General features: G+C 37.7%; 1 protein-coding gene across 1 annotated transcript in view; it reads right to left on the bottom strand.

Annotated features, from left to right (window-relative positions):
- Positions 1-25,839, bottom strand: part of Exoc4 (exocyst complex component 4) — a 689,440-nt gene that overhangs the window by 241,838 nt on the left and 421,763 nt on the right. The gene's annotated exons all lie outside the window — the stretch shown is intronic.

Genomic DNA, 25,839 nt, shown 5'->3' with positions numbered 1-25,839 from the left:
AAGTGTATCATGAATATATACATTCCTTCCACTAGAACTAGTGTCCTTAGAAAAGACACCAGTGACCCCTAATGGTGTGAAGACACACCAAGAAAGCAGCTATGCATCTAGCAGAATCTGGTTATGCTGACACTCTAGTCTCAGACTTTGGCCTCCGCACTGTGCAAAATAATGTCAATAGTCTAAGCCACTGAGTTTATGGCATTTTCTTTTAGCTATTCAAGAAGAGAAAGACATTAAGCCTCTTATAAAACACCACCAATATGTTGCGGGATTAAATGACTTAAGCCATAAAAGGTGCTCAATACAATACCTGACAAAATGCTCAATAAATGTTACTTATCATTATCATTGTTATTTGTGAATCCTTCCTCTTTTATGCTTAAAGCACTTTCCACTTACACAGTGATCATTCAGAATTTATTTACAACCCTAAAGCACAACTGTAACAATTGTGGACTTCACAACTTATGTAAGAATTCAGAAACTGGTTCATCTTTCATATAATGTCCACAATTCTAGCTTAAGTGGTAGATACTAACTACAAATGAGAAATATTTTCACAGGATAAAAAAAACAAGATGGGACTTTCATCGTTTAGATATATCTCCTCTGCATGCATACTTGGGAGGTAAAATTTAGTATGATGCATAAACTACAAATTTTCTAATGTCTATGATGATAAAGTTATTGTTAAACTTTATATGGCATTTTATTATATGGGAAATAGGAAATAACTGAATAGAGATCAGCAGCACATGCCAATTGATAGAGTACAGACTTTCTATGTGGTCTTGAGCCTGAGGGAAAATGCTTTCAGGTGCTGAAGATGTTATAAGAACTTGTATTACATTTCTGCAATTTATGCTGATACAGAATACTTCTTTAACTTGCTTTTGAATGTACTCAAATTTTCTCTGGGTCCTCCCTTAAGTGTAGTTCCCGCAACAAGGATACCTTCAGGAGAGCATCCTCAGTTGCTGGCTTAGTGGATCTGCAGAAAAGCAGGTGCTTTGAAGCCATGTCTTATGCTGCTGCATGGCTTTATCTGTGCTCCAGCTGTTTTCACAGGGGCAAGAGGTAGCTACCTAGAGTGACAGATGTGACTTAGGCGCCGATGATAACTAAGGCTGGTGGTAAGAGCACTATAGATGCAAGACTCACAAGCTCCTCTGAATGAGGTCCTCTGGATATTGGCTTTTGCTTTTCTAAAGGGTTGGATGATACGAGAGACTCTAATACTCTAGTGTCCTTGAAAAAAATTAAAATCTGGTTTAAAAGTTCTTCCTTTTGTGGGGAGTGGTGTATTCGGTTTTACTCCCCCCCACACCCCGTTCTCCTTGTCCCTTCCTTGTTTTTCTCTCCAGTGCTAGGGAACCCAAGGCCACACCTTAGGCAAGTATTCTGCCACTGACCTATATTTGAGCCGAACCCACTGGTTTCTTCTTTTTACAAAGTCACCGCTTGCTGTTATATCTGGCATATGGGAAAGCAGTTGGGATATGAGGTAAGAAGGCCCTTTAGAGTTTCTAAAGGAAAACTAAGATTTAAACACATGCCTTCTTTTAACTTCAGCTTGGTGACTGGACATAACGGCGTTTTCAGATGCTGGGGATAGAAGGGGACAGGCAGTTTGGAGAAATTAAGCAAGTGCATAGGGAGGAAAGAGTATGGGTCATTTTGTTCAAGTCATTTCAGGTCCTCTCTGCCTTAGGCCTCCATCTCTACACTAAACAGTAATGAGAAGATAAAAGTCTCTAATTGTGATTCAGTATAGTAATCAGACAAAGAAAAAGAGAACGAAAGGAAGACTGAAAATATTTCTCAGATCTATGGAAAAGTCAAAGAACGCGATTATTGAAAAAGCTGATTTGATCTAATGCCTGTATTGTTATTTTTGTAGTTAATAGGATACACTTCAACGTGTAACTGAAAAAAAAATATATGACAACTCTGATTGTAGCAATTATCCAGCTTACTAGGTCTGAAAAACATAATTTCAAGTTATTATTCTGATAGAGATGGCACTTTGAGACTGGTTAATAGAGATTCTTTTTGCTCTGTGGCAGTAATCCAGGAGATGCCTATCTAGGGTTGGGGACACCATTACTGTGATTTAATCTAGTGGTGTTAGTTGGGCATATGGGAATTGAACACATGACCTTCTTCTCACCCAAACCATGCTCTACTTAACAACAATATACGATACTATTGTGTGGTCACATAGCTGCGGAGGGCCTGGTCTAGCACATCTGTTTAGGAGTAAAAACCAGCAGTCAAGCAGTTAACTGCATTTGGGAAAGCAAAAGGAAAAGAAAAATTAATGGCTTCTTTTTTTAAGAGTGAGCCTGACTGCAGCTGTGATTCTTGAACAGCTTGTTCTGAACTACATGGCCTTCCAGCCTCCCAATCTTCCCACTATGTTCCATGCTCAACTAGCTTTCAACAGCTTTCCCAAAGCAACCCTTCAGCATACTAAACTTGGGATTCTTTAACACCAAGTAATACTTTTCTCTCTCTAATGGGATAATTTAGCCCTCTGACTTTCACAGCAGATGCATTTAAGACTCAGTGATGTCATTTAATTACAGACTGAAGAAATCTGAAAGCATCATTACAAGTAGCCTCTCCTGTCAGCTCCCTGATGGAGCCTACCAGCAATGCCACACACAGGAAGAAAGGACTCCAGGGAGGAGGAAAGAAGTATAAATGGACCAGGTCAAGGCCTCCATTCCATCACCTGAATATTGATGTCCAGGATTCTCCATATATCACCTAGGTAAGTGGAGATAAAACTTGGAAAGGCAAAGACCGAGGGTCCAAATTAGAAGGCAAATGAATGATCAGGTCAATATACCTACTGAATAATTATTAAGGTATATTTTCTCAATTACAGTGGTCAAATTAAGATGGCCAAGGTGCATTTTTCTATCCACTTAATGGTCACTTGAAGTCTTAAGTACTAGAGTTCAATAACTGCCAGGCAGAGAAACAAGCACTTCCATTTGACCTTTGCCTCATGAGAGAAATGTTGATTTAAAAAAATAATATGAGTAAGGAGGAGAGCATGTTTATCAAACAAGAAAGTGCTTTAAGTCTAAGTCCAAGGTCTTGAGTTCAACCCCTAGTGCAATGTCCCACAAAAGAAGAATTGATTAAAACTTGACAGCATTACTCTCCCAAGTCTGTACTAACTTGTTTTTGAGGACATGCATTTCCTTATAATTATAAATGAAGAAGAAAGAACTAAGCTACCTTTGTCAGTTTGTTCAAGTCTAAACCTTCTTCCTTTCTAAATTGGGTTTTAAAACTGCCTACAAGCAATAATCCCATTCACTAAATTCTGTGGGTAAATTCAGTGGTTCACTGAATGCATACTTTATTTCCCTGCTTTAATGTAACAGAATTCAAGAACAGAAAGATGGATGAATAATTAGCATGGTGAGTGAGATGAACACTCTGGCTCCCTGCCAATACCAATCCTGTAAGATTCATTGTTCATAAAAGCAGTTATGACCTAAGGGAACCACAAATAGTGAGATGGCAAGGGTCACACTTTGATATGATGATGCCACACATAGCAATGCTTTATATGTGAGCATCGGAGTCCACATGTGGCCTGATTAGGATGCACTTAATCAACCACAGCCAACCCTGGGTCGCTCCATATGTCCAACTAGTGTTGCACTAGGCAACCTAAGCAGCAATGACACTTAAGGACACAATGAAGATATGAATGTCCTTAACTCCCAACTACCAGGAAGCAGCTGAAAAAAGTATGATTTTCAGTAGATGCAAAGGATGATATACATGGTAAAAGGCAAGATATAGAAGATATAAAAGACCATTATTAGAAATGTTACTATATCAATATCATGTGATTATATGAATTTTACTTTTGAACCGTTATAACACACCCAATATTGGCATTATCCTCCTGCTGAACGAATGGCTCAGCTTAGATTCAAACCCTAGACTATCCTGGCATAGGAGCTTTTCTACTCTACCCCACTGGCTTCCCAATGGTTCAGGCTGGTGACCAGGAGAATCCATTAGTTGGTGGCCTTGAAGCCAGAGACTTACTTGGTCTCTCTACGTATACCAGAAGATACTACCATTGGATTCTGGTATCATGTTCTCCCCCCCCCCCCCCCGTGTGTGTGTGTGTGTGTGTGTGTGTGTGTGTGTGTGTGTGTGTGTGTGTGTGTGTGTGTGTGTGTGTGTGTGTGTGTGTGTGTGTGTGTGTGTGTGTGTGTGTGTGTGTGTGTGTGTGTGTGTGTGTGTGTGTGTGTGTGTGTGTGTCCAGGTCCTGAGAACATTTAATTTAAGGTTACTGTCATCTCATATTTTTTCCTTCAAAAGAACATGTTTAAGGGGGACCAGTCCTGTGTGATTTGCATCCTTCTCCATTTCTACTAAGAATGACCCTGTTGATGAAGTCACCCATGTCAGGATCATTTTTCAGCCCTTCAAAAACTTTCAAGCTGCCTGATCTGAGCCTCATCTGTTCAGGAAGATTACTGCAAAAGAAACTCTTGCCTAGTGAAATCAACATGCAGGGAACATCAGACAATTTCTAATTGAATTTTGCCCAACTTTGATTAATGTTATTACCCTGAAGGCCCCAAGGATAGGGTACATTTATGTGATTTGAAACAATTCAACAATTTTATAAAACCGAGGAAGGATATTTGCTTATTTGTAAGCCGAGGGGCCCAAGTATGGATCTCAGAATGACTGCATACCCTTAGAGGTTACATTTATTTTAGTAAACCTATGTATGCAGAAACATAATACTTCCGAATGTAGCATTCTGACAAATAACTAGTCATGTCTGGATTGATGAATTCTGGATTGATGAATTCCTCTGAGCTAAGAAAGCTAACATGATCCTAACAAAAGTTTAAGACACTGGTTGTAGACAATATCACAAATCAAGCAGTCATGACACTTGGTTGCATTCATGTCCTCAAATAAATCCAATAGAAAAGTCTCACGTAAGGTAGTATTACAATGAAATCTTTTTTTGAAAAATAAGAGACCACAAGGTCACAATCAAAATTAGAAAAGGTTGATTCTTACAAACATTTTTAGTGTTATAAGTTATTAAATGGCATTTCCGGGTAGAAGTATTATTCATGTTTTGCAGGTGTTGAAATTACAGATAAGCTAGACAATGCATCCAAAGGCATAAAGGGCTGTGAATAAGCAAGAACAGAGGTGGGACTTGGGGCTCTGAGGTCCCTATCTCTTCTCTGACCATGGTGAGGCAGAGCTGAGCCTCAGATGGAAAACACAGGTGAAGAAGGCCCAATTTACACCATTCTCCAGAGGCATCTTTAATCTCTCCCACAAGATTTAAGTATATGGTTAGTTGGACTTTGAGGGCTGCAATAATCAAGGTTGGGCCCGGATACTGACTGATTGATTCTCTGAACGTCAGAAATGGAAAAGACCTTTGCATTCACCGGCATTTCCATAGTACCTTCTGTAGAGAAAGAAACAAACTCAGGAAGATGAGATGACAGACTCAAGAAAACATAGCTAGGATGTATGTGGCAGTGCCAGATCCCAAACTCAGGTTTATCACCATCTGGCGTATTGTTCCTTTAGTATCACTGTGAGTGAGGATAACACTGTCGTTAGAGCTTAGAATCTATAAGCAAACCAGTTTGTTTTTATGGTGAATCTAGGAACTCTAAGATTTGGTCTGATGTTGAGTTTAATGGCCACCCCAGGACACCAACAAAACAACCAGATGCCTAGAATAGCCCTTAAAAATTTTCATCTTCCAGCAGAACTTCTTCCCTAAATATTTTCATTTCCACACTTCATGGTCAGGAGTTGTTTGTGTTTGTGGTGTGTGTGTGTGTGTGTGTGTGTGTGTGTGTGTGTGTGCGCGCGCGCGCGCACGCTTCTGGTTATTTTATATTTCCCTTATGAAGAGGAACAGCATACTGCAAGTTAGCATTTCTTTTCTTTTCTTCTTTTATAAATCAAAGAATGAAAGGGACCTATTAGACTGCTGTTGAAATTGCTGACTCATTGGCTAATGCCTCATACTTTCAGAGACTAATAAAAGGCCATTTGCACACTATTGTGATGAGTCACCTTGAGGCAGAGCATATAATATCAGCTATCTTCTTTAAGGATTCAACATTCTGCATTTCTGCAAGCAAAACTTCACTTAGTGTTAAAAATACCTCAAGGCAAACGGGAGCTGTTTGCAGCCATCGACATGCCCCCTTGCAGGTTTCCCATTGGAGAATCTGCTGTGGGGAGCAGAGCTGATTGGTTGCCGATCGATGCACATCTTTAGATCTCCATGGTCTCCTAGGTAATGCCGAAGCCCAGCACACCCAACTGGGTCACTCCCACCCAATGTGGAATACTTTGTGACACTGCAATGCTGCAACACAAAATATGTATCAATGTGAGGGATTGTTTGTACAAAAAATAATTTTGGTAGAATCCTGGGAGATCTGGGAAAGTTGTCAAGTCCAAACAAGAGGCTGTCTCTATTGATATAAAAAGGCAGCTTTCAAAAATCTGTTATAAAAAGCAGCTTGTTTAATAACAATCTCTTAACATCAGATTTTCAGGCTCTCACTCCAACACACAGCAGAAGCTGCTAATACCATTAATGCCTCCTTTTCCGGATTTAGAGAAAAAAATCCTTCTTATTGATGTGGTAATACTGTCAAATTAAAAGCTAAAAGTGTGATTTGCTTTTAGATTCTTAGAAAGCAATTATAGGCAGAAAAAATTATTTCAAATATGAAGAAAATGGATTTTGGAAAGTATATTAAACTCCGAACAGTAAGGCATTTAGGGCATTGCCTGATGACTACAAATGAGAATATATATAGTAAAAAACGTTAGTGACCATTAGCTCTATGACAGTATTACTTGCTAAGCAAACTCTACCCCTGCAGCATCAAACTCTTGTTTTGCCAACCTCCTAGAACACACCATCCTACTATCTGGAAGGTACTCTTCTAACCTAAACATCAAAACATCAATACCTAAATTTTTTAACTGACCCCAAAGCCTATCGAGCTGTAAAAAGTTTCAAGGAGCAGTGTTTTCCATAGTTGGCTGGTGCCTTCCTTTCATTTTCTTTTTTTTTTTCTTTTCCTACTCTTTTCATTTTTATAGTCCCATAAATCCACACTTCTTACCTAGTACTGCAGCAAAGATAAGAGTTAGTAGTATTGGAGAAGCCATTAAAAAGAAAACTCATTTTTATAGACAAGGGCATTAAATGCATACTATTTAAACCTCTCACTTATACACTAAGGATGCCAAGTAGATATAAATTTTATAGCATCTAAAAGAAAAACCCTGTGGCCTATCCAAACAAAATCACCTTTCCAATACGACTTTGCAGAAGAAATTTAAACTCCAATAGTAATTTTGCATCCAAGGTACTCACTGATGAAGGAATTATAGTCACAGAGATGAATCAATGGAATTTGGTTGATTGCTTCATCACCCTCCATTACATCAAACCTTCTGAAGTGCAGGAGAGATCACAGGATGTTTGAGGTATGTTTATTTGGAGATACAGAGAAGGCTAAATCCAATCATCCCTTTTAAGGAATGGAACCTGACCATGCAATCTTAATTAACACTGTGACAATTTACTTAAAAATCTCTGATACAGCCCATGCAAAGCACAATCAGAAGGGAAATGCTGCTAACATTTTAGTTAAGTTAAATTAAAAGACAAAAACCAATGTGACTGAGGCCACATTAGAGATTAATAAAAGATTAGATAAGGCAATTATTGTTTGATACTGTTTCTACTGTATGGTACAATGAATGGAAACCAGTTCTGAAGCTTTGGTTAGGTTTTGATAACCACTGGAAGAAATAATGGTGGGAGACAGAAAGTAGACCCAATCTGTTCCATGGAAGGAACAGATATATCTTTAGTGAGCCAAAATCTCAAGTCAAGTTACATCTAAAATCAAGAAGGAGGCTAGGGATGTGGCTGAATTAGTAGAATGCATGCATAGCATCTAAGAATTCCCAAATCCAATCTCTAGTATCCTAAATAAGCCAATTATTGAATAAATTAATAGAGAAATCATTCAGGAAACAAACAACAAAAAAGATTAAGAAAAGATTACTGAGGGACTTAAATTTTGTAAACAAATGAACAAACAAAGGTAAGAAGGATTCATGAGGAAATTGCTTTCATTAATCATGTCTAGTTCTAGCTAAAATGTGAAAGTTTTGGGAGAATGTCTGCAATGTTCATCCATCAATATATTTTTGTAAATCTTTTAGAGCCACACAATTTTTTTAAAAAAGAAGCCAGAAAAGTGAATGCTTCTAAAGATCTAGGCTGTAAATAGCATAAAAGTGCAGCAAAGATGTAACTGCAGAGAGAACAGAATATTACCTAGGTAAAGTGCTATATCAAGACAATCTTCATCAGGACTTATTGGTATTCATATGATACACATCTACACACACACTTATATCTATTAGCTATATATAAGCTTAACCCTTCCAACAATCACACAAATTAATTCTATGATTATGACTCCTCCTATATCCAAATGGGGAAACAGAAGTATAGAGAGGTTTAGCAACTTGCATAAGGTTACACGGCTAATAGGTGGTCAGGCTATAATTAGAACCTATAGTCTGTTATGAAGTTTGTGTTCCCAACTGTATGCTATGATTTCTCAGCTATATTATTCCTCTATTTCCAACTAAAATGTCAAATTAGGCCATCTCTGCTCCCATTAATAATCATAATACTGTCATGTTATTTTTTTTTCACATGGAAACTCACTAACAATGTGAAAACACTTTAGAGCTGCTGAGTAGCAATTTCTCCTCTGACTCTCAGTGGGAAATACTTTTTCTGTTTGTTGTAGACAACCATCATATAGTTTTTTTTTTTTTATCAGAACTACACACAGATTTCAATAATAAGGTTGCCTTAACAATTTCTTCTAAAATATATTTAATTGTATAAAATTTAATCCATACACACACAAGTGTGCACACACATATATACAGACATTCTCTCACCCATCTCTCACCAAAAACACCCACACAGAACAAACAGAGGCCTAGAAAAAATAACAAACATACATTATTTTAACCAACAGAAATCTGGTAAGTAATATATATATTTTAAAATCTTGCCTGAGAATAAGAATCATTTAAAATTCTGGTAAAACTCACCACTTTAAACCTATAACTTCAGCACAGTACACTTGTACAAAAAGATATATATGAAGTAACACATGAAAATAAAAACTGTCTTGGGCCTTATGTGGACCTATATTTAGAACAAAATGAAAGCAATTCCCTTTTTTTCAGTTTAGTTCCTTTGCTTTTTTAATAGGACACTTTTGTACATATGTTCTTATGGTACTGAATTACAAATAAGTATTCCTAAAAAGCAATTAGGAGGACATCAGTAAAGCAGGGGACACATTCATGGCCCATCACCTGCAATGAAAAATCAGAGATCATGGTGTGTGGAGAACTCCCCATTTGAAGAAGCAAATCAATTGGTTTCTGGACTTAATCCAAATCATTTGGCATATGAATAGGCTTGCTCTTAGCCAAATGTTGACTCTTGAACATTTGGTAACTCTTAAGAAATAATATGTTGATGATTTAAGAGGATACAAATCAAACATGAATTGAATTTTGCACGCATTGCACATGACGTTAAAAATTAGTGAAAAGAATAAATGAATCATGTCCATATTCACAATGGACCCCAATTTATCATTCACATTCTCAAGTCCTTCATTCACAAAGAGGTCAATTAGCCGCCTTTGGTGGTTCTTTCTTTCTACATAAAGGAATTGGGCTTGGGGCAACACATGCCAAATGTCTGGAATAAGAGACAAGATGTTCAATTAAGTCCCAAAAGATGATTAATACAGAACTGAAACTAACGTACAAATCACAGCATCACAGAAAGCAGCATCTAAAAAGGAAAGAACAGTCTTCAAGGAGTATGCTGCACTGCTGTGTTATTGACTAACAATATAGAGACAACACCATCTGTATGCTTATCACCAAAGGGTGGAATTAGAAAATAGACTGTGACAATCAATAAAGAGATAAAGGGAAAAGAAACAGAAAAACTCCATTTTCCCAAGGAGCTAACCTATTTTTTATGTCATATACTTGGAACTGATGCCCTTACCTCCCTTTGTAGCTCAGTCAGAAAGAGATATGCACACCTTTCTTTTGCTTTATTTATTTATTTTATAGAAAGGGATTTTAAATATAGAGTAGGTAGGAATGTCCAGTAAAATTAAGTCTACTAAAATTATAAGCAAAAAGAAGATAAATGCAACTCTCTGTATACAACAATTATGTGTTTTAAAGATTATTTTAGGGGCTGGGAAGGTGGCTCAGTGGTAGAGTGTTTGCCTTGCATGTATGAGGCCCTAGGTTTGACTCCTCAGCACCACATAAGCAAAAAGAAAAAAGCCAGAAGTGGTGCTGTGGCTCAAGTGGTAGAGCGCTAGCCTTGAGCTGAAGAGCTGAGGGACAGCGTCCAGGCCCAGAGTTCAGGCCCACGACCGGATCCCCCCCCCCCAAAAAAGATTATTTTAGCCCTTCATCAAATTGTGTATCTTCTTCTTCTTTTTTTGGGGGGGGTGGAGTCCGGTCCTGTGGCCTGAACTCTGGGCCTAGGTGCTGTCCCTGAGCTCTTCAGCTCAAGGCTAGTGCTCTACCACTTGAGCCACAGTGCGGCTTCTGGCTTTTCTTTTTGCTTATGTGGTGCTGGGGAATCGAACCCAGGGCCTCATGCATGCAAGGCAAGCGTTCTACCACTGAGCCACCTTCCCAGTCCCTTATGTATCTTCTTTAAATCCTTTCTAGAAATGTCAAGAACTTCAAATCTCCACTTTTCTTTACAGATACTAGAATATCCAAATAGTATATTTTAGTTCTGCCTGGGAAAACAGTCCTCTTCTTCCTCTTCCTCCTCTTTGTGAAGGAGAGCAAATAGCCTTACCAAAAATCACCTACCCAAAACCAGTAGGCACCTGCAACTGTAAATCACCTGACTTTGGGTCAGCAAAAGGACCACTTCTGCATCCACTGTGGCCTCTCCTCTCCTCCCCTTTTCCTATCTAAATCGGTCCCTGCCATCAGTGGAGCTACAACTTCCTACCCACTCAGTGCTATACCTTCTTGCTGCACACTGCACCCTGTCTTCCAGTGTGGCCTGTACCAACTCTGCATGCCTACATCTGGTGCAGGCCAGATGTTTGGTTCTTCTAATAAACTCTCTTCTACCTGAGCAGGCATGAGGTCTTTTGGTAATTCTTACAGTATTCACCCTGAGTTTTCTGCATTCAGGTGGCCCTGCCAGTCCCATTAGGTAAGCATGTATACATAACACATGAAAGAGGAATAAATGAAAAGATCTGTGGGATTATGGATTCCTTATAGCTAACATGAACAGGGAAACAGATATAAATAGTTTCGGACATTCTGATAGTCATCCTATGCCATATTTGGACGAGTCTATGCGTTAATGGTTGACTACCAGAGTGGTGCTGTCCACGGGTGCTGTGGACTGTTAGGAAGTAGGGCCGGCCTTGTGAGTGGTCTTTAGGTTATCTGGGGGAGGCCCTCCAGTTGGACTGTGGAATTCCAGTCTCTTCCCCTTTTTCTTTGTTTCCTGGATTATGATGTAAATGTTTTTCTCTATGTGCTCCCACCAGGATATGCTTACCTGTCAGAGGCCCAAAGCAATGAATCTTGGACTCAAATCTCAAAAATTGTGACCCCCCCCCAAAACAAACAGAAAACAAACCCTCAAAACATTTCTGAGTTAATTGCCACAGGCATTTTGTTAAAGTGATTGAAAGCTGCTAACATAATATGAAATATTCTTCCACCAAATCCACAGGAAAACTACAGGAAATACATTCTTGAAAATATGAGCATAGCTATATGAATTTTGCTATATAAATCTAACATTTTTGGCAGAGGAAATTAATGTCATCTCCTGTCTGTCTTTAATAAGGACAATAAAGTACCAGTCATGAATATAAGAACAATGTTACATTAAAGCCATAATGACAAAAGATAGCATCCCTGCTTGTAATAAAAAATAATAATAACATTAAAAAAAAGAGCAATGCTACCTTATATCCACTGTAAGAAGAGGATGGACTGCATATCACTTGGCAAGGACTCTCAACTTGAATACGGACTGAAGGGCCTAACAGGTGGCTGTAAGTTGTTTTCCCAGGACATAAGCTGCAAATTATCAGCATGTACTTGTTTTCTTTTTTGGGTCAGTGGTGGGCTTGAATTCAGGGCCTGGGTGATGTTCCTTTCCTCTTTTACTCAAGGCTAGTGATCTACCATTTTGAGCCACAGTGCCACTTCTGGTTTTCTGGTGGTTAAATGGAGATAAGAGCATCACAGACCTTCCTGCCCAGGCTGACTTTGAACCCTGATCCTCAGATCTCAGCCTCCTAAGTAGCTAGGATAACAGGCATGAGCCACTGGTATCTGACTTCAGTATACACTCTTTTGGTTTTTTTTTTGGGGGGGGGAGGTCCTGTTGTGGGCCTGAACTCTGGGCCTGGGCGCTGTCCCTCAGCTCTTCACCTCAAGGCTAGCGCTCTACCACTTGAGCCACTTCTGCTTTTTTTTTTCTTTTTGCTTATGTGGTGCTGAGGAATCGAACCCAGGGCCTCATGCAAGCAAGGCAAGTGCTCTACCACTGAGCCACCTTCCCAGCTCTCAGTATACACTCTTAACTGATTAGAAAACCTCTGTGTGGTGGCTATGTAATTCATCCATGCTGGCTTTTATTCCTTCTCTGAACTTAATTGACAGTCAAACTACAGACAGATGACATTAAGAAACCTTGGCATGTTGCATTACACAGCAAAGAATTTAGGGGGGAAATAAAACCTTTCATTTCTGAAAGGATAAACTGAAAAAAAAAAGTAAGATGTCAACTTTTTTCAATAGTTGTCAAAATTATAGATCTGTAAAGAGTTCAGCCCATTTAAAACTCCTAAACCTGGAACACTAGAGGTAAAGGCAATACTCCATTTTACTGCCCTATATCTGGGTCACTGCTAAAGGCAACAGACGTTAGTTGAGGTAACCATGCATTCATTCTTATTTATTCAATTAATAAAGTGGTGTGGAGGAGCTGAGTGGACAGTTATAGTCCCTAAGGAGAAATAGTCATATACTTTGAATTGACATTGTGACTTTTTCATAAGTCCCAGTGATCACTGAAACTGGTCCAGGGAGGAGTTTCACACAGCTCATTGAATTCAATAAAAACATTGACTTTACTAGCCCCATGGAAACAGGAACTCAGACTAATATCCATAAGTTAAGGGCCATATACTGTAATATGCACAAATAAGATAGGAAGTTAAGCTTGAACAAAGTACATATTTCAAATTGATTCTTTTTCTAAAATATCAAGTTAAATGTCTTGAAACTCTTAGGCCATTGATTACCCACAGTTACTGAAGTTATACTGTAATGGGGGAGCAACAATAATAACCTCAACTGGGTCTAAGTTTATTGAAAGTTTATTATGTGTTGAGTTCTGTCTAAACTGATGTTAACATATATTACCTCATTATCTTTCACTTTTTTTTTTTCCTTTCCCAACATCTGTATTTGATGTCACTCTCCTTCCTACTAGAGCATCTTTAAAGCTTTACAAACATTTGAGTCCACAGCTGGTAAGGAAGCTGTATTCAATTAGAAATGAAGTGAACCAACATAGCTGCACATGGAATTGGCTATGCAAACACTTTCTGCCCAGGCTTCAGAATAATTCAAGATAGCAGCTTGGATTGTCAGGGATGTCAAGGGCCTGTAAGCCTTTCCAACTCTGCCCTGGCTGGTTAGCTCACTGGGGAGTAAACAGTACATTGTGGTAGGGACTATAGCTTAATCTACTTTCTGTAACCAGTTTTATTTAGACTCAATATACTGTATTTTTAATCTCAGCTACAAAATTTGAAAGCGACTATCTTTGATCAGGAGAAAACCAGATATAAGAGACATGTATTAATACAATTCTGGCCCTATTGCAATGATGGAGGGCATTCAAAGATGAAGATAAATGCCATAAAGCAAAACAAAATGTAAGCAGGTTTTCTACTGGTTTTGGTCTGCTGGCTTATGTTCAGAAACATCAGCTATCTACAATCTAATCCATTTAGGTTCAGAGGGTTTGAGGACCTAGTGCTGGTAGTGTATCTGCTGTTGCAGCTCTGTGAAGTTTATGTTTGCTATATGTCCATTTCACAGACCAGGTGACTCAGGTCAGAGTCCTCTAATGATATCATTATACATTCCCAGATATATTCCCAGAGTCACCAATGCAGTGGGCAGTGTTTTTGAGGGGAAAGAAGAACAGGCTCCAGCTCAGGAGAATGGAGTTTCGATACAGGCCTGCCAAAAAAAAATCAACTGCATCATCTTAGCAATGTTCTTTTTGTAAGTATCCAGAACATAAATGTCTTTGTGACAGAAGGGGACTGGGCTAGCTAATTTCCAAGAAATTTTGATAATTTTTATAATCTATGATTTCAATCTGATACAAGGAGAGTGTCTGTCTTGTGGCTTAGTTTCTTAAACATTATAGTTTACTGTCATGTTATGTTTCTTGGCCAAAGGAGGGCAGGAAGAATCTAGATGAAGCATTGTAAGGACTTTCTAATCATAAGAAGAATCAGTGCATTGCAAGTTCTGTTTTAGTGAAGGAGAGGGGACACAGTGGCCTGAATCCAGCAGTATAAAAGATTTGTTATGTTCTAATGCATAAACCACAAGGACAAGTGGCATCTTCCATGATGCCAGGTGCTGGAGACTTCTGTAGGAGATGTTGCTAAATATTTCCAAGGCTGTAGTAAGGTCTCTTGTCTGCAAACCCACGGCCGGTACAGCCTGGGATGCAGAGCACATACTACACAGAAGACGTAAATATGCAGCCCGGCTGTATAATTGTTGAACTCTTGCCTCATATATTCACAGTTAATTTTGGCAACTGATTTTAGTTACGGGAAGGGGAAGATGGGGAGGGGTAACTTCTCCTGTCCTTCAACTTCCCAGAAATGTATTAGAAATGACAGCCTATGATTGCTGCAGACAGTATCTAATTAACTGTCATTATAAAACACATGTCAGAGCCTGGGGCCTATGAAGGATCTGATGTCTAATGTCTTTCCAGAATAATAAGAGTCTCCTTTGAAACAAGCTGGTGAATGAATTTTGTTGTCTTATTAATCAAGTGATTTTGATCTGACCCTTGCTTTCCCTCCCTGTACCTCTTTCTTTCCTGCTGCATCCCCCCTCCCCTATTTTGGAACTCACATTTTAGACAAGTGATGGATTTAAAGCAATGTCATGTCATCATCCGCCTAGGCAATATCAATAAAGAATGACTGCAGAAATATGATATGGAAATGGAAGCTGTTTGTAAAACTATTAACAAAATAATGAAACAATTATTCCTAAACAACCATGAAAATTACTTACAAGCCTTATTTTCTCTCATTTTGCCAGAGCATGAGATTGCAATTCTATTTTCATTCCTATTAATTAGAACAAAGAATTTAATCCCTTTTCTCCTTCTATTATGCAAAAACAAGCATGGTTATTAGGGAGTTATCTAGCTTCCAATTAATTGTATTTAGGAATGAGTTGCAGAGACAGAATCATCACTGATATCCTCTAACTAGGAGCCTAAGAAGAAATGTGGCCTGAATCAACACAGTAGTTAAATAATTTCCCTTACTTCATTTTTCCATTCACAAGATTACTCACCAGGTTCTCTAAATGGTTCCAAGACAACTAAGTAAGCAACATTAGAAAATGAGGCTGAAAGAAATGAAACAAAGGACTTTAATTCACACAAGTTGTATGATATCCTGCAAATAATACACTGCTGGTAAATCCTATCCAGGCCATTGTAGGATTGAATGATGCATGCCTACAACCATTATGAGTTCCTAGGAATGGGGCCAAGTTCTGTATCTGCTTATTAGTATTATTGATAATGAGTAAAATTGTGTTTTACAAACTGTGAGTTCAAATCATCTTAGAGTGAAATGAGATAGAATAGAAAATATCAGTATGCAGTGAAATACATGTGTGCCTTTAGCAATGACCCCGATTTTGAAAATTCTTGCAGTAAAGCAAGCAGTCAACAAATATTCATGAAATAAACAGATGATCCTAGAGCAAATTGAGGTAGTATAAACTGTCCAGATACTTAACTTCAGACACATTACACATTACAGCTCTCCTCTATAGGAGTAATGAGAGTATAGAGCAATCCTAGTGCCAAAGGCCTGTAGAGAGGCCTAAGATTTCATTTCTCTGATCACTTTGGAAGTGAGACTTAGATACAATAATTTTCCTGTGAGTTTTCCCAACTAGATGTGACCTTTTAAAGGTTAAGAGATGGTTTCTAAAGCAAAGCAAAACAAAACAAAACACCCTCACTGTGTGGGTGATGTCTGCCTTATTTTAGCAAAAGCATATTTGCTTAGAAAATATCTTAATAAATTGCTCATTAAGTCAGTATTGGCTACAGCTTACTTTCAATGTTTCAAAACATAACTATCAATAAGCCAAAAATCACTTGAACAAGAGAACAACTTAAAGGTTTACAGTAAGAAGTGTCACTCATAAAGGCTACCATGGCAGAGAGCAGAAGGATTCAAGAGATGTGGGTCTAGCCTGGCATTTATGAGCATCTGGAATGAGACAGGCCTGAGTTTGGATCCCAGCCCCATTAGCGACAAGATTATAAGCAAGTCATTTGATTTCTTGAGCCTCAGTCTCCACAAACACTAAACTGGAAGTCATTTTTGAATCTACCAGATGCAACCATTGTAAAGTTAAATAGGGTAACACATGCTAAGCATTTAGCTTTAGATACATTAAAAGAAATACTAGTGAATAATATTATGATTACAAAATGACTGCAAGAACCTTCATGATACCACTGAAAGAACTGCAGGAAGGGTGCAGGTGGCATCCCACTGTTACACAAGGCTACCCACCGTGGCTTCACCAAATTCATGGAAGCAATGATTTATTCTTTGGCAACATATAATTTGGTTAGATACTTGATATATCATCATAACAAAGGTAAGCCTATTTAAAATATAGGAGATGATGCTAGCAAAATAAAGGCTCTTGCTCTAACTCCATGGAAAGTGATTCTGTTCTGGAAAAAGCACTGGGAACTACAACCTGAGTGTGAGGCTCCCTGTGGTGACTGCTAATCGTCCTTCTATCCTGGACACAAATTCCAAACAAAAATTGGCTCTTTTGAATATAAAACATTCATGATAAAGGGAATAAAGGAAATGTTGAAAACAACCTCAGATTTACAATGCTATTTAGGATACAGGATCAATATATTACATTTAGAGCTCTTCCTTACTAGAAAATAACCAAATAACTTCCTTCTTAGAAAATAATTACTTTCTTAACTAAATATGACTGTTCCCATAGTTGTTGATAAGGGGATAATAAGAAGAAAAATCATTATCCGTCCATCTACATTGCTTCAGGCACAAGATGTGAAGACAGACCCTAAGATAAGAATAGAAACCAGACACACCCAGACATATACATTTGATGAAACATCAAACACACGTCTGTTCAAAGTCTTGGGAATATGGTACGTTGACTAAGAATGCAACTTTCCATTTTAGTCACTTAGCCACTGGGTGGCTGGAAAATACAGTGCCTAGTATGTAGTAATCAGTATATGCTGAATTGAACTGGACACATGTCCAATATTCAGCATTAAATTTTAGGAAATTTATTAAAGTTATTATATAGGTAATAGATCATAGTTCCCTATATTATAAAGTACAAGAATCTGTGTATAACAGGAATCCCTTTGAAAAGTCACTCACTGCAGTATTTCCACTTGACTAATTAAAGTTATTATTTACATTCATGCCAGTGAAGTATAGGTGCCTACAGGTCAGCTGTTACTGTAACGTACATTTCTGACATTTTATACACTCTATGGAATCTCCTGTGTTCTCTTATTGCTTGCTTGTTTTCATTTGCCATGGGTGAGGGTGGCGACAAAACCTTTCAAGATGAAAACTAGCACGCTTTCTGAATAGCATTTTTCTTGATTAAAAACAGCTAGATTACTTCAGATTGTGGTTGCTATCTGAATTTTCAAACTGTCCCAAGTGTTTCCTTCCTTTGCATTCTATCTCATTTCCAAATTCCTAGTTTGCCTTTTCCACTTCAGAGGATCAATGTACTGACCACTGTTTGGTGTTCTCTACCCAGGGTTTCTAAGATGTTTTCTTAGTTCTTCATAGGCCCATGGAAGAAATGTATTCTACTTCTAATTATTCTTTCCTATTCCAATTTCTATTCTATTCTTCTATACTCAAATTGTTTAAGCCGTTGCCAGAGAAAACCTTTCTAGATGGGGTCATACGTATATATAACTCTAGGTACTTATATATCCTATTTAGCCAGGCATATTGCTTTATAACTATTGATATCTTATGTGAATATAGACTTGTTGAATATCGAAATTTGAAGAAATTATCTACTAGACTGGAAACTCTTTGAGGTGAAGGACTGTTCCTTAATGTATTTTCACCAGCACCATACGTGACCTACAGTAGACACACATTATATGAGTGCATTTAAAACGATGTTTCAGTGATTTTAAATTATGGGTCTCAGAACTGGTAGAGTGGCTCAAGTGGTGGAGCACAGCTTAGGAAGTGGGAGGCCCTGAGGATTCAAGAAGAATCTCAGACTACCTGGCTGTGTGGGGTATGTGACCTGGAAAGTCACAAGAGGACTTTGCATTTCAGAGAGAACAATTATGTCTTCTATTTCACATTAAGTTGTACATAGTTTTATGGAAGATTTCATATTAGAATATTTTCAACTGAATTCTACTAGAATTTTGAAAAGCACTGATTTTACTGTATCCTTCTGTCCCAGCTCTTGATATAGTTATCTCCTAAAATAGACGGGAAGGATATGACAACGGAAATACAGCCATGTGTATACAGTAAGTTTAAGATACCACATATGATGCCCTAATTCAATATATATATATGTGTATATATATATATATATATATATATATAAATAACTGAGGATGAGTGTGAACGAGATGCTTTACATATGCTGTCATGTGACCTCTCTAGACCAATATGATAACAATCACTGACAGCACCATCTTGTAAATAAGAACTTCTGTGGCTTAGTTATTGTTCCACACCTGTAATTCTAGCTACTCTGGAGGCTGAGACTGGAAAAAGTATGGTTCAAGGCTAACCTGTTACCATTTTTCTCAAGACCTCTTCAATCTAGAGTTGGGCCTTGTGTCACATACCCATTATCCAAACTATGACCTAAGGCCTAACAGGCCTTATGTCACAGGATGCAAAACTCAATCTCAACATAAACGGCAAAAACAGAGTAGAAGGCAAGGCTGCTCAGTGAATTAGGATGAATAAGTAATATGTTGTAACATTGTTAAAGTAGTATTTTTATGAAGAGGAAGTAATATACTATAGATGCAAGTATGCATGTAAGAATGGGAATAGTCTGACATGGTGGCTCATGCTTGTAACTCCTGCACTGTGGAGGCTGAAACAGGAAGATTCTGAGTTTGAGATCAATAGCCTGGTTGAATGAAAAGAACAAAAGAACGAAAGAAAAGAAAGGGAGCAGTAATATAGATAAGAATTCCTGGTTCTTCACTAAGTGGGGACATTTGTTTGAATTAGTCAATGTCTAATCTAACATCTGGTGGATGAGTGGAAGAGGCTACCTATAGAGAAAGAAGAACTTGGAAGCTGAGAGGATAAAGACAATGAAGATGGTGATTATTCAACTCCAATGAGAATCTGATTTGAACTTCAATGAAAAAACTTTAAACCGTGAAAAAGCTTACAAATCAATGGAATATCTGGGTGTATGATTACAATTCAGAGATCTGGGTAGTCTGCCCTTAAAGACTTCAGGGAAAATACCAGAGGATGAAGTGCACTTATCAGGTTTTGGAGAATCATTGTCAAGTACTAATTCCCTGCTTTTCTCCTCTGGAGTATGTGATCAGGAGACCTGGAAGGGCAGGGTAGGTTTATTTTAAAGGGTCAAAACATCCTTTTGTGAAAGAATCATGGACTACATCATGGCCATTTGACACTAAAAACCTTGCTACTTTAAAAGTTGAAAATTCTGAATTACGATCTGACATTGAAACAACTATGTTAAATTTTATCCCGTCCAAACTTCATTGAGGAAGATAAATATTTTCCATACTATTCTAATGAAATGTCACTACTAGTATTTTAGGAAGCATACTAAATTGGAATTTAATTTAAATAGAAAGTGAGTTGCTTTCCTTTAAAGAATTACGCTGTTGCCTGTGTTAAGCAAATAATAATTAACACAAGTACATACAGTTATAATTAGCAGGGAATTTAATTAAACAAATATGCCAACATAACCAGATGCATGACAAAGTAATTGTAATACGCCTTGCCAATGTATTCTTCCCCACTTCATAGTTCTCACATAGTAATTATAAAGCTATCTCTTTTTCATAAGCGCAGAAGTTCTAAACATAAGCCTCCTAAAAGCCATCTTTGAGTAAAAGAAAGTAAATACACAAAATCTTACTAAAAGGGGAGTGCTGAAGGATGTAATAAATGAGGCCAATCCAAAAGCCTGGTAAAAGTTGGGCTGATTTAGATTGTTTAGCCCTACCTGTGTGTTACCACACTGTATCCTCACATCAGTTTTATGGGGCTCTACCCTTAAACAGATAGAGACAAAACTGTATTTTTAAAGGATTGCTTTTATATCATTACCTCCTAGAAAGAACCTTGCTTATCCTTAGAAAACAAGTCATCTAGAAGTCATATGTCCCAGTGAGTCCCCAAAAGGTAAAGAAATAGGTAAATTAACAAAAGGAGAAAAATATGATCCACCGTAAAGTTTAAAATATGAAATTCTTAGTGGGACTCACTAGACATTATGATGAAAATGAACTATAAAACTTGTGGGTGAGGACAGGAGGGAAAAACTGGGAGAGAGCAAGGGAAGGGGTGACATTGCCCAAAATGAAATTTATTCTTTACCTGACTTACATAACACTCTGTATATCACCTTTATAATATCTATAAAAAAATAAAAAAAATTACTGAGCTAGTCACAGTAGCATATACTGGCTGTAATCCCAGGAAGTGTGGTGCTGATGCATGAAACAAAGCAAAAAACAAAATAAAATATGCATTCATATTTAATACTGAGGGAAGGAACATGTTGGATCAGCTGACAGTTTCCTTATAGGACAGCTTACAACAGAGAGGTAAATGATTAATTCAGAAAAGAAAAACTTCTAATTAGGTTATCTCTAAAATAAAGCCAGGTATAAAATTTAATATCACAATGAAATTCTACATAAAGATCTTAAAATACTACATTTCCTTTAAAATTTTTATCCTACATATGCAAAAACTATTATGTTTTTAATTAGCAAGAAATAACAGATTTCCATTGCAACTGAGACTTACGTGTGGAGAAACAGACAACTTGTAATACTTAAATCTATCATCCTTAGCATCATGCTGTTAATCTTGGGTTTTCAAAAGAAGAATGAGTCATTTGAAAATCTGATCTACTCTTCATTATAAACAACAATCAACTATTCATCCTGGCATGGTGGTATAGGTCTGTAACCCCAGCTATTTAAGAGGTAGAGTTAAGAGTATTAAAGTTTTAGGTCTCAGTAGGCAAACTTAGGGAGACCTCATCTCAAAAACAAAATACAAACAAAAGAGGTGGGGACATGTCTCAACTAACAGAGTACTTGATCTGGGTGTTAGGTTCAATCACCAGTACAGAAAAAGAAATAAAATCAACTCAACAGGTTTTTTGTGTGACAATTTTACATGGTTCTGGATAGATTTCGACCAATAATTCAATAAAAAGACAGATGGGCTATGACCATCAGTGTCAGGGATCACTTTCATTAAACAGAATTCTGACCTCAAGTTAAACTGACCACTTGGGTAAGATAAAGTGTAAAGTTACACTTCTAACTTCAAAGGAGATAATGATTCCTAACGCTCACACAGGAAACCAGAAATTCTGGGATGAAGTTATAAACCAAAAGCTCCAAACAAAACTACTTCCAGTGGCATACTTATTTCCGGGAAAAAAATACTATACTCCTGTGCTGCTAAAAACCCTTGAGGAAGGGTAAGCAGATTTTCCTCTCCATTGGAGATGCCATAATAAAACAATCAAGATGCCCCTTCTACTGCAAGAGAGAGAGAAAGGCTTCATACGTTGACTGGACAGATGATTAGTTTGTCAGAGATTATTCTGTCTTTTTACTAAAGTTTGTATTGGAGTTTGTATGCAGAAAGGAGCAGGACAGTTATGAGCCCTTAGGATAGGTACATTTTTAAACATTAAACAAATTATACAAACTTTCTCCCTTTGGAGGCTGGATACTTGGAGAGACAGTGTTCTACTTGTACTCAGTGCTGTGTTAACTAAAGCCAATGATTATTAATAAAGGTTTGCAGCCTGAAAGCAAAGGCTTCACTAGGCTGCAGAGCCTGAGGGGAAGACAGAGCAGTGGACATGTAAGGACAGAGGGCACGTGGTTTTCTCTCAGGAGGGATCCCTACTGCCCACTGTCATTCCTAAGCATGGTCCCCAGATGCACGGAAGTTTTGAAATTTAAGAGGCAAACATCCAGGATTCTCTGAGAATGTGCTAAAGAGGTATACTAATGTAACAAACTGGTTTCCAATGGACAATTCTTCTATATATCCTTCCATATAAGTAATGGAGTTAAAATTATAAATATGTTCTAATAATACAAGGCAGTATGTCTTTAAACATACAAATTATATCAACACAAAAGTGTAAAAGAATTATTATTTATCCAGTATTGGGAAATTGATCTCAGGGCATAACAGAAGTTAAACAAGGGCTCTACCACTTAAGCCACACCCCTAGTCCTTTCCTTTATATTTTGTTTGAGAGGTAAGGACTCATTAACTTTGCCTGTGCTTGCCTTTAACTCTTGATTCTCCTGCTTGAGTCTCCTGCATATCTGAGATTACAGATGTGCACCACCATGCTCAGTTATAAAAATGTCTGTTTTTTAGTTTTTGTCAGAAATGAACACTGTCAGTTTTTGGTATATTTTCTTGACTTTTGCTATGATTACAGATTTTTTAATATAATTATGACCATATTGTAGAATCTATCCTTAAAGTATTCTCTTTTCTTGTTCTACTACTTGCCAGTGTCATAAAAAAAATTAGGTCAATTTAATTTGAATTACCATGTAAGACTCCATAATGTAGATTTATTATGATTAGCCTACCATTTTCCTACTGCTAGATGTTTTGTTTGTTACCAGTTTGCTGCTGTTATACACAAGCTGTGATGAACATATTTGTACAAAAATATTTACTCTTCTATCAGTGTGCTACCTGGGTATAGAAGTGAAAGGCAGTGAGTTAAGTATTTCCATGTTTTCTGGTTGAAGTAATCATTGCCCTTAGTAGTGGAATTTAAGACTAGCTTTTGACTATTTGACAAAAATAAGGAAAAAGTTTTTAATTTGTTCCCTAGAAATGCTGAAACTCTAGATACACATATATGCAAAAAAGAAAAAGAAAAAACAGTCATCAGTACCTTCAGTTCTCTGCTATATCCCACTTAAGTTCTTAATACTCATTAAGATCACAACATTTAACATATATATAGAAGGGTACAGACAGACAAAATGAGTGCAGATGAACTGAACTCAATGGAGCAGAGCTAGATGCATTCACATATCCCTTCCTCCTTCCTCCATGGCAAACCTCTTCAGTGAAGTCTCTCATGAGGAGGAAGAAGAAACACTTTATAGGGAAAGCCAGCTCACATTGTGTATTCAGTTAGTCTAGGCACAAATCATTGGGAACAGGTAATGAAAATTGCTTATGATTAGTATTGCCAATAAGGGACACAGGGATATGGTTAAAAAAAATGAACAAAATCCCATAAAGAAGCCACTATTTGCACATTAAAAAGCCAATCAAACACTAGTTAAGGCAATGTAGTGGGAGGGAAAGAGGCTGAACTTCTCTTTCAGGCAGCCAGCAGTCTAGCCTAGCTCTGTCACTGAAGATGACTGAGTCTGTAAGAAATCTGAATCGGTTTGCTGTTTTGTAAGGACATACGGGCTCGGAAAGGTGAACAGTGCCTTTCTAGTTCTGAATTCTATGAAGACACTGACAATGGGATACTATACACATGCTACATACGACATTTTTATCAAGGGAGACTTTCAAAGTAGGCTCTTGAGCACTCTTCAACTCTCACATATGCTAGAAAATACAAGGCATTTTATGAGTTTCATGAGTCTGTTTCAGATGCATTAGAAGAATAGTGTTATCCAAGCTAATTAAATCATTTCATCTGTGTGGCTTGATGCAATTGTGGGGCTTTTTCAAAAAATGCTCCTTTGGGTATCGTTTTATTCAAAATTTCTGAGGTAAATATCAACAAAGAATGCTAATCTCCCTTTAAGACTTCTTAATTAGGGAAGGTTGAAATCTCAGCAGACTTACTGTTAATACTGTATTCTGTGTGTGTGTGTGTGTGTGTGTGTGTGTGTGTGTGTGTGTGTGTGTGTGTGTGTGTGTGTGTGTGTGTGTGTGTGTGTGTGTGTGTGTGTGTGTGTGTGTGTGTGTGTGTGTGTGTGTGTGTGTGTGTGTGTGTGTGTGTGTGTGTGTGTGTGTGTGTGTGTTGACAGTCTTAGGGCTTGAACTTAGGCCTGGGGTCTGTCTCTGAGCTTTTGTGTTCAAGGCTAGCACTCTACCACTTGAGCCATAGATCCACTTTCAGCTTTGTGGTGGTGAATTGGAGGTAAGAGTTTCATGGACTTTCCTGCCCAGGCTGGCTTCAAATTGAAATCCTCAGATCGCAGCTTCCAGAGTAGCTAGGATTATAGGTGTGAGTCACCAGTACCCAGCTTAATACTAAAATTTTAATTTACTTTTTTTTCTCTCTCAATTATCATTAAGAAACTAAATATTGCTTTACTTAATATAATTTTTTCCAGATCTTTCCATTTCTTTGTGAATTGGGTAATATCATGCTTTTTATAGAAGCATAGAATTCTATTGTATATATATACCACAATTTCTTGATCTATTTGTCTACTGAGGGTCATCTGGGTTGATTTCATATCTTGGCTATGGTAAACAATGCTGCAATGAACATGGTCATGCTGGTGGCATTTGTGTGGACTTTTGTAGCTATTTGCATAAATGCCCAGGAGTGGGACTGCTGGGTCATAGAGAAGCTCAATGTTTAGTCTTCTGAAGAACCTCCATACTGCTTCCAGAGTGGTTGAACAAGTAATCCAGATCCAAAGACACATAGGCTGAAAGGTTTCCTGCTTTTCTATTAATTAGAATGTGCTTATAAATCTACAAGCAAATCCAATGGATAGTAAAAGACAAAAAAATTATACCTGGACATGATAATTAAACAGTAGTCTAAACATTGATGCATTGAGAACAAAGGAGGCTATTCTTAGGAGAAGACTGCAAGGGCTCAATAGCTATGTGCATGTGATCATATAAAATGATGCTTACCAAAATGAACTCCAAGAAATGGAAGCAAGATTTTTTTTATTGCTGTTTGCAGTTCTTCTTTCTCCTCCTCCTCCTTCTACTCTTGTTCCTTCTTCTCCTCCTCCTCCTCCTCCTCTTCCTTTCCTTTTTTCCTTTGGATTATTCCCTTCTG

Source organism: Dipodomys merriami, unplaced genomic scaffold (assembly GCF_024711535.1).
Source record: "Dipodomys merriami isolate MVZ:Mamm:240054 unplaced genomic scaffold, mDipMer1.0.p SCAF_5, whole genome shotgun sequence".
Taxonomy (NCBI): domain Eukaryota; kingdom Metazoa; phylum Chordata; class Mammalia; order Rodentia; family Heteromyidae; genus Dipodomys; species Dipodomys merriami.
Note: the sequence above shows the minus strand (reverse complement) of the source record. Positions and strands in the feature narration are given on the sequence as shown.